The sequence below is a fragment of the Pogoniulus pusillus genome, chromosome 33 (assembly GCF_015220805.1).
Source record: "Pogoniulus pusillus isolate bPogPus1 chromosome 33, bPogPus1.pri, whole genome shotgun sequence".
Taxonomy (NCBI): domain Eukaryota; kingdom Metazoa; phylum Chordata; class Aves; order Piciformes; family Lybiidae; genus Pogoniulus; species Pogoniulus pusillus.
In genome coordinates this window covers 15,604,431-15,612,412 of record NC_087296.1, presented here as the reverse complement: position 1 = coordinate 15,612,412, position 7,982 = coordinate 15,604,431, and positions in this window count along the sequence as shown.

Genomic DNA, 7,982 nt, shown 5'->3' with positions numbered 1-7,982 from the left:
CCTAAAATTTGTCTGAATTCCCTCAGTCTTCTGGCATCTGACTTTGACTTAGTCCTGCAGAGGTACCTGCCAAGATGTGACAGACACTGAGAAACCAAGGAGTGAAAAATAAAAGTCAGTTGTCAGGTGAAAAGACAAAGTGAAAGCAGTGGCTGAAGCCGCTGTGAAGCAGACATGGAACATAGTTAACCTATCTGCTGCTAGCCTCGGCCAGTCCTTAGTCTGATCCTGCCTCTTCCAACTTCTCTTTTGCTTCTGCTGTGCCCTCCTTGTGATAATCAAGGCATGCTAAGGACAAGCTGCTCTGGCTTAGACAGAAGGAGACATGCTGCAGGGGCTACTTGCAACCCTGCTCCCATTCTCTTGTTGAGATTTGGATGGCTGATGTCTGAGCAGTAGCCAGGGCCTTCTGCCCTGCCAAGACTCTCCAGATCTCTTTTAACCTGGATGTTGCATGGCTTCAGAAAGAGCTTTGCCTTCAGAACCTTCTGTGGACCACTCTTCTAGGACTGTGGGTTCCACTCCTTCTGTCAGCCTGCCTGAGCTGTAACACTCAGTGACTCTGCTTCTGGTCTGGATCCTGTGAACATGTTGATTATGTTCCCTGACCAGAGCCCTCTGTTTTCTAACTGCTTTCTTCTATTGGGTATTACCTGCTCAGCTTTCTGTTGGAAGATGTGAGCTGCAAGAACTTCCAAGTTAAATGGGGGAAAACCTGCAAGCTTGGGGAGCTCTAGAGCTGGTGTCTCTTAGACTGTACTTTATGGCCTTGGAAAGGGTGGGAGGGGGAGGTTAACCCTAAATCTGTGTGTTCCTTCTAAGCACTTGACTTGATTTTGTTCTTTTGTCCAGAAATACTTGGAATTGGTGAGGTGTGCCACCAGACCTGAAATTTTCTTGGTTAATCCAGAGCTGTGTAAACATTCTAGATTTTAGAGTGAGAGCCTGGGGCTGTTTAATCTGGAGAAGAGAAGGCTGAGAGGGCTGGGGGTCAAGTAGCTGAGGCCAAGCTATTTTTGGCAGTCAGCAGCAGTAAGACAAGGAACAGTGGATACAAACTGGAACAGAGAAGGCTTCACCTAAATGTGAGGAGAAACTTATGTACAGTGAGGATGACAGAGCCCTTGAGCAGGTTGCCCAGAGAGGTTGTGGAGTCTCCTTCTCTGGAAACTTTCAAAATCTGCCTGGATGTGTTCATGTGCAAACTACTCTAGGTGATCCTACATGGCAGGGAAGTTGGACTGGATGATCTCTGGAGTTCTCTTCCAACCTATAAGGTTCTGTGTGTGATTCTCTGATAGAGGAAGAGAGTTTTGTTTCAGATTAGCAAATATTTCAGGAGGTGGCTCAAAACTAATGTACACTTCTGCTAGCATGCAAGCAGACTGTCAGTGCTGCTGCAGGGATCTAGAGGAGATAAAGTGGTTGAAGGCAGCTGGCTCTTTTGGTAGGAATTAGTTGAAAGGCAGCTGGCTCTGCCAGCTGAGAGTAGGCCAGAAGAACCTCCTGAATTCAGCAGCACTGTGCTGCTGAGATTGCATCAGATTACATCAGAGTGAGATAGAAGCAGCAGTTTGTGGGGCAAGGTTCCTTCAAGGGTCAGCTATGGCACATTCCAAATAATAAACTGAATCAGTTTGTAATATGCCGAACGTGTACAGGATAAAATAGATCCAAGGAATACCTCATGTTTCATCATTCATTGAGGTGCTGGAGTGGATCCAGAGAAGGGCAATGAGGCTGGTGAAGAGCCTTGAGGGTAAGTTCTGTGAAGAATGTCTGAGGAAGCTGGGGCTGTTCACTCTGGAGAAGAGGAGGCTGAGGGGAGACCCCATTGCTCTCTACAACTCCCAGAAGGGAGGTTGCAATGAGGTGAGGGTTGGTCTCTTCTCACAAGTGACAGGGCAAGAGGAAATGGCCTCAAATCATGTCAGGGGAGGTTCAGGTTAGATATCAGGAGTAAGTTCCTCCTGGCAAGAGTTCTCAGGCACTGGCACAGGCTACCTCGAGGGTTTCTTCTGGTCTCAGCAAGTCTGTGGTTGTGTGATGCTGGTGTATTGACACTTGTGATCCTTTCCTAGCCCACTGGTACTGACAGACAAGCAAAGCTCAGCCCTGTGCTGGTGTAGCACACCAGTAACTAAACTGGGTGCAGGGTGGTGTTCTGTTTGGTTTGGGTGTTCTGTGGTCATGAAGTGGACCTCTGTTTGTGGCAGGTAACAAGTGGCACCCCTTGAACTCCAAGGAACAGACTGTCTTGCCTTGTTGATCCAGACATGAAATTGATTGTGATGTTGGAGATGTGTTAAGAGTTGCAAGGTGCTTCTGTGTGCTTGAACCCCTGTCTGCAGTGGGATGCTTGAATTTCTTTGGTGGAGGGAGACTTTGGGGAGTGACTTTTGACAAAGGCTTGTGATGACAGGACAGGGGACAAGGGCTTTGAGCTGAAAGAGGGGAGATTGAGACTGGAGATGAGGAAGAAATTCTTTGGAGTGAGAGTGGGGAGACACTTGCACAGGTTGCCCAGGGAGGTTGTAGATGCCCCTGCCTGGCCAGGCTGGATGAGGCCTTGATCAGCCTGATGTAGTGGGAAGTGTCCCCTGCCCATGGCAGGGGATTGGAACTGGGTAATCTTAGGATCTTGGGATTCTGTGATATGAGAGGGCATTTGTGGGTCCTTTAGGCCTTGAAGATACAACTGACCTAGCAGCATCCCCTGCTGCCTGCAGCTAAGCTCCCTTGGCAGGAGAGTCCTTGGTTATGTTTGGGATGCCAAACCCCAGAGTTCTCTGGGCATAGGCTCGTCTTGCAGCTGTTGTTCCCACACAGATCCCTGCTCTGATTTGCATTTCCAGCATCTCTGCAGAAATCTGTGATTATATCATCACTTAGCAATGTCTGGGGAATGGAGTCTGCTTCCCTCAGCCTGAAGCTCAGGTGTTTTCTGCTGAGATTCAGGGAACTAGCCTATGGAGGATTTCTCTGTGTCCCTTGTTAAAACTGTTCCACTGAGCAGATGGGATTACAAAACGTAGGGCTACTCTAAACATCCCATGTTCAGTGGCAGGCCTCAGGCAGCAGTGGAAGAGTTTGGCTCTCAGCCCCACTCCTGGTGTTGTCAGAGAATCAAAGAATCAGAAAAAGCATCCAAGTCTCAGTGCCTCCCTCCAGCATTTCCTTGAAATGTTTCCTTTTGGTTGCTCATTTACAGTCCCTGGGTAGACAAGGACGTGTGTGCTGCACGGAGGCAAGGGGAGCTGGCAAAAAAAAGTAGTTCTTTGTGACAAAACAAGTCCTGCCTGCTTACAGAGCTGTGTTTCTACCAGACATCTTCATCTTAGGGCTATGCCTGTTAGAATGAGAGCACTGAGCCCATGTTGGGATCTTATTCTTTTCCCTTCCTCTCTTGAAGAGGAAATTGTACAGGAGAAGATCTGATCTTTCACACATGGAAGGGTGAAAGCAGAATAAATATACCAAGCAAAACGCCTAATTTAAAAGCTTTGAAATGTGTTTATAGAATCATCCAGGTTGGAAAAGCCTGGGATCAAGTCCAACCATTAACCCTGTTCTCAAAGTTCACTCCTAAACCATATACCCAATACCACATCTGAATGACCTTAAACTCCCTCTAGAGTCTGTGACTCAGCCACCTCCCTGAGCATTTCAGACTTCCTGCAACTGAGCAGATGAAGGGGAGCAGTTTTCATGAAATCTGAGAGTTTTCTCCATTTTTAAGAGCTGATTCTCTGTGGGTAGCAAAGAGAGGGAAGGGTCTTTGGTTTAAAAAGGTGTTCCCGAGAGGATGCCGAGTGGGAACTGTACTCACCTGAAGGGACAACTCCGCACTTGTAAGAGGAGGAAGGATATAATTAGAGGATCAGGGGCCTGCTCTTCTGGGCTGTAAAGATTTGCCTTGTGTCTCTGTGCAAGAAGGAAGCAGCTAAGTGTTGTCCTCCCCTTCCTCCTTGCCAAGTCTCTCACGTTTCTGTGCCTGTGTTTGCTTAGCTCCTTGGATTGTCAATGTGGCTGCTGAGTGTTGCTCACTGCAGTCCCCACACTCCAGGCTGGATGCAGAACTCTCCTGTCTACACTGGCATCTTAAGCTGGGGGTGCTAGTTTGAAGCTAGCTAGAATGTTTTGGTGAGAAGAACTAGATTACAGGTTGTGAAAAGGAAACAATGGTGATGTCTACTTCACTCATAGGCTTGCTGAGATGTGTAAGAACTAGAGTGTAAATAGGTAAGAGAGACGCTCTCTGTCCAGGCCGTGGGCTGCATTCCTCCCTCTAACCTAACCTGCTGTCTCTCTGACTAATCCACCTGCTTCCTAACCCCCCTGGCCGACCCTCCAATCTTCCTTGGGTACAAGGCAACATCTGGGGTAAGGTATAGAGGGGTGGGAGAAGGTGGAAGGGCAGTTGGGAGCCCCTCCTGAGGGCTCAGGTTTCTGGGAGGGCTGCTATGTTTCTGTGTTACCTTCTACCTTGTATATTTCTGTCTAGAGCTGTATCTGTTGTAAACACCTGTGTGTACCTGTGCTAAGCTGTCAGTATAAAGCTTCAGTCAATTTCCAGAGCTGCTGAGTCGAGTCTGGGTGATTTCCAAAGCGTGTGGGTGCGAGTAACACCCAAACCAACACATTGGGCTTTCAGAAGCCTTGGGTTGAGAGTGCTGCCTTTGCTTGTGTGGTGTTTTAGGTGTTACCCGCCCCCCACACTTTAGAAGGTACCCCAGCTAACTCAGTCAGACTCTAGGAATATAAATGAAGCTATTTATTTACAGCAGCACAATATACAAGCAGCTATGTACAGTATATACAGAAATATACAAAAATATACAAAGTAAAAATAATACAGAAGCACAACTCCCCTCCCAGAAACCTGAGTCCTCAGGAGGGGCTCTCAACCACCCCTGCACCTTCCCCCTGCCCCTCTCAACCTTACCCCAGTCTTAAGGAAAGAAGAGAGGCTCAGCCAAGAGGTTAAGGAGCAAGGTTAGTGGCAGTAAGGTTAAGGAGATGCAGCTCAGTCAAAGCCCAGCCCGAAAGTGAAGTAAAAAATGGCAAAAAGTGTTATCTAATGTTTACATTCTTCTTCAGCAAGACTCTGAGGGAAGGAGACATCACCATTGTTTTCCTTTCACAGCCAATTATCTACTTTTTCTTACCAAAACATTCTAGCCTGCTTCAAACTAGCACAGCTTGGAGCACGGAACCAGCCAGAGTGAGTTGTAGAGAACTTCTGGCTTGCAGTTACAGAACCTACCCTAGCATTCTGATTCCTTCCCCCCCTTTCTCTTCCCAGCTCCTCCAGTTTAGAAAGGTCACATAGAGGTTGTATTTTGTGCAGTGGTAGTTACATAGTAGGTGAAAATGGTATTGCTCAGTACTGCCCAGCTGAGCAGTCTATGCTCTGCATAGCACAAGGTGGTGGCAGTCAGATGGGATAGTCTCAGTCACCTGTGTTCCATTTTTGTAGGATTTTCCAAGGCTGAGGAATTGAACTTTTCTATGGGGAAGAATTTGTATATTTAGGATCTTTCGAAATGCCTGACTTCCTGCAACCAAGGAGCCCACATTTCTTTTAGAAATGATCTATTTCTGAAGACTCCAAGTGTGACTTATTTGAGAGACTTAGTATTTGAGGACATTTTTGGAGTATGAATATTTTGAGGGACCTGAACAGGCTGGAGAAGTGGGCTCCAGAGAAAATCAGAAGCTTCAGCAAGGCACCTGGGTCAGGGCAATCCTCACTATCAATCCAGGCTGGGGATGATGAGCCTGAGGGGAGTCCTGCAAAGAAGGACTTGGTTTACTGGTGGGTGAGAAGCTGGGCAGGAGCCAACAATGGGCACTGGCAGCACAGAAAGCCAATGGCAGCCTGGGCTGCATCCGAAACAGTGTCGGCAGAGATGGAGAGAGGGGATCCTGCCCCTCTGCTCTGCTCTGGGGAGACCTCACCTGCAGGGCTGGGGCCAGATATGAGACTCCCAACACAGGGGTGACATGGACCTGATGGAGAGGGTACAGAGGAGGCCACAAAAGGTGATCACAGGCAGGACAACCTCTTCTGTGGGGACAGGCTGAGAGGCTGTTCACTCCAGGGAGATCTTACAGCTGCATTTCAGTATCTGAACGGAACCTCCAGGCAGGCTGGGGAGGGAATGTTCAGAAGGGCCTGTGGGGACAGACCAAGGGCAATGGTTTGAAACTGAGCAGGGCAGAGTTAGCCAACCTAACATCAGGAGGAAGTTTTGCACAGTGAGGGTGGGGAGAGAGTGGAGCAGGTTGCCCAGGGAAGTGGTTGAGGCCCCATCCTTGGAGACATTCAAGGTCAAGCTGGATGTAGCCCTGAACAACCTGCTCTAGTTGGAGGTGTCCCTGCTGACTGCAGGAGGGGGGGACAAGGTGACCTTTGGAGGTCTCTTACAACTGGGTGCATTTTCTGACTGATTTGTATGCTCTGCTCTCTGGCCAGCAGCAGTTGTTTCAGAGATTGTCTCTCAGACTTGTTTTTGAATTCTTAGAGTTTGGGATAATTTTCTATGTTTTGTTTTGTTGACTGCATTTTGGTTCTGGGGGAAATTACATGAAACTGTGTTCTTATGTGGATGGCATTGCACGAGAGCTGCCGAGATTTCTCTCTGCTGGAGGCAGAACAGAGTGAAAAATAAGTCTTCCCTGCACAGCCCAGAGCAGGATTTGTGGCAGTGTGAGCAGAAAAAGCAGAATTTTCCTTGCCTATTCTGCTCTGGGGGCAGTGGGAACAGAGGAGCTCTGTAAGTGGAGCCATCTGAGCTTGGAAGCTGATTACCTGTAAACCCCTGTGCAGTTTAACAAAAGGGACCCATGGAAACATCCACAACTTGTCTGCAACATCTGCTCTTACCCGGGCAAGCAGGAGTGGCCTCGCTTAGAGACGATAACTTTTACAGGAAGGGATGTGGGCAGACTCCTCATGCTCCTTCCCTTCTCCAGAGAGTGAGGTTTCACAGCCTGTCTGAAATACCTGTTTCAGGTCAGTGCTGTTGAATTTTCCTCCTTGTGGACAGGAGAAGAGGAGGTTGCATGGCAGTTTCATTAGCCAGAGATTCACAGAATCCTGGAATGGGTTGAGTTTGAAGGGACCTTGAAGATCATCCAGTTCCAAACCCCTGCCATGGGCAGGGAGCAGCCCAGGTTGCTCAAGGCCTCATCCAGCCTGGCTTTGAACACCTCCAGACAGGAGCATCCATAGCCTCCCTGGGCAGCCTGTGCCAGTGTCTCCCCACCCTCGCTCTCAAGAATTTCTTCAATGTCCCCTCTCCCAGCTCAAAGCCATTGTCCCTCGTCCTGTTTACTCCCAGCCCTTGTCAAAAGTCCCTCCCCAGCTCTCCTGTAGCCCTTTCAGATATTGGAAGGCTGCTCTGAGTCTGCCTGAAGCCCTCTCTTCTTAAGGCTGAACAGCCCCAACTCTCTCAGCCTATCCTCGTGGGGCAGGTTCTCCAGCTCCCTGATCATCCTTGTGGCCTCCTCTGGACCCTCTCCAACAGCTCCATATCCTTGTGCTGGGTTCCCAGAGCTGGAGGCAGTGTTGCAGGTGAGGTCTCAGCAGAGCAGAGGGACGGAATCCTCTCCCTGTGCTGCTGCTCTCCCTGCTCTGGCTGCAGCCAGCACAGCTGGCTCTGAGCTGCCAGCAACCAGTGCTGGCTCCTGGGCAGTATGGCACCAACTAACGTCCCCTAAGGCCTTCTCTTCAAGATGCCTCCTTCAAATCCCCTGTTTAACTGCTGTGCACTCTAGCTGGGGCTCAGCATAAGCCCAGGTCAGTGTTTGGTTACTGGTGAACCCAGAGTGGCAGTGTGTGTCTACCAAACCCTGATGTGTTTCACATCTTTGCCACGATAGCTCCTGGGCTGGCTTCCTGCATTCATGAGCTGAGCTCTTCAAACCCCAGGCTTTCCTCATGTGAGTGGGGACTTTGGGCTGGTGTCCAGCATTTG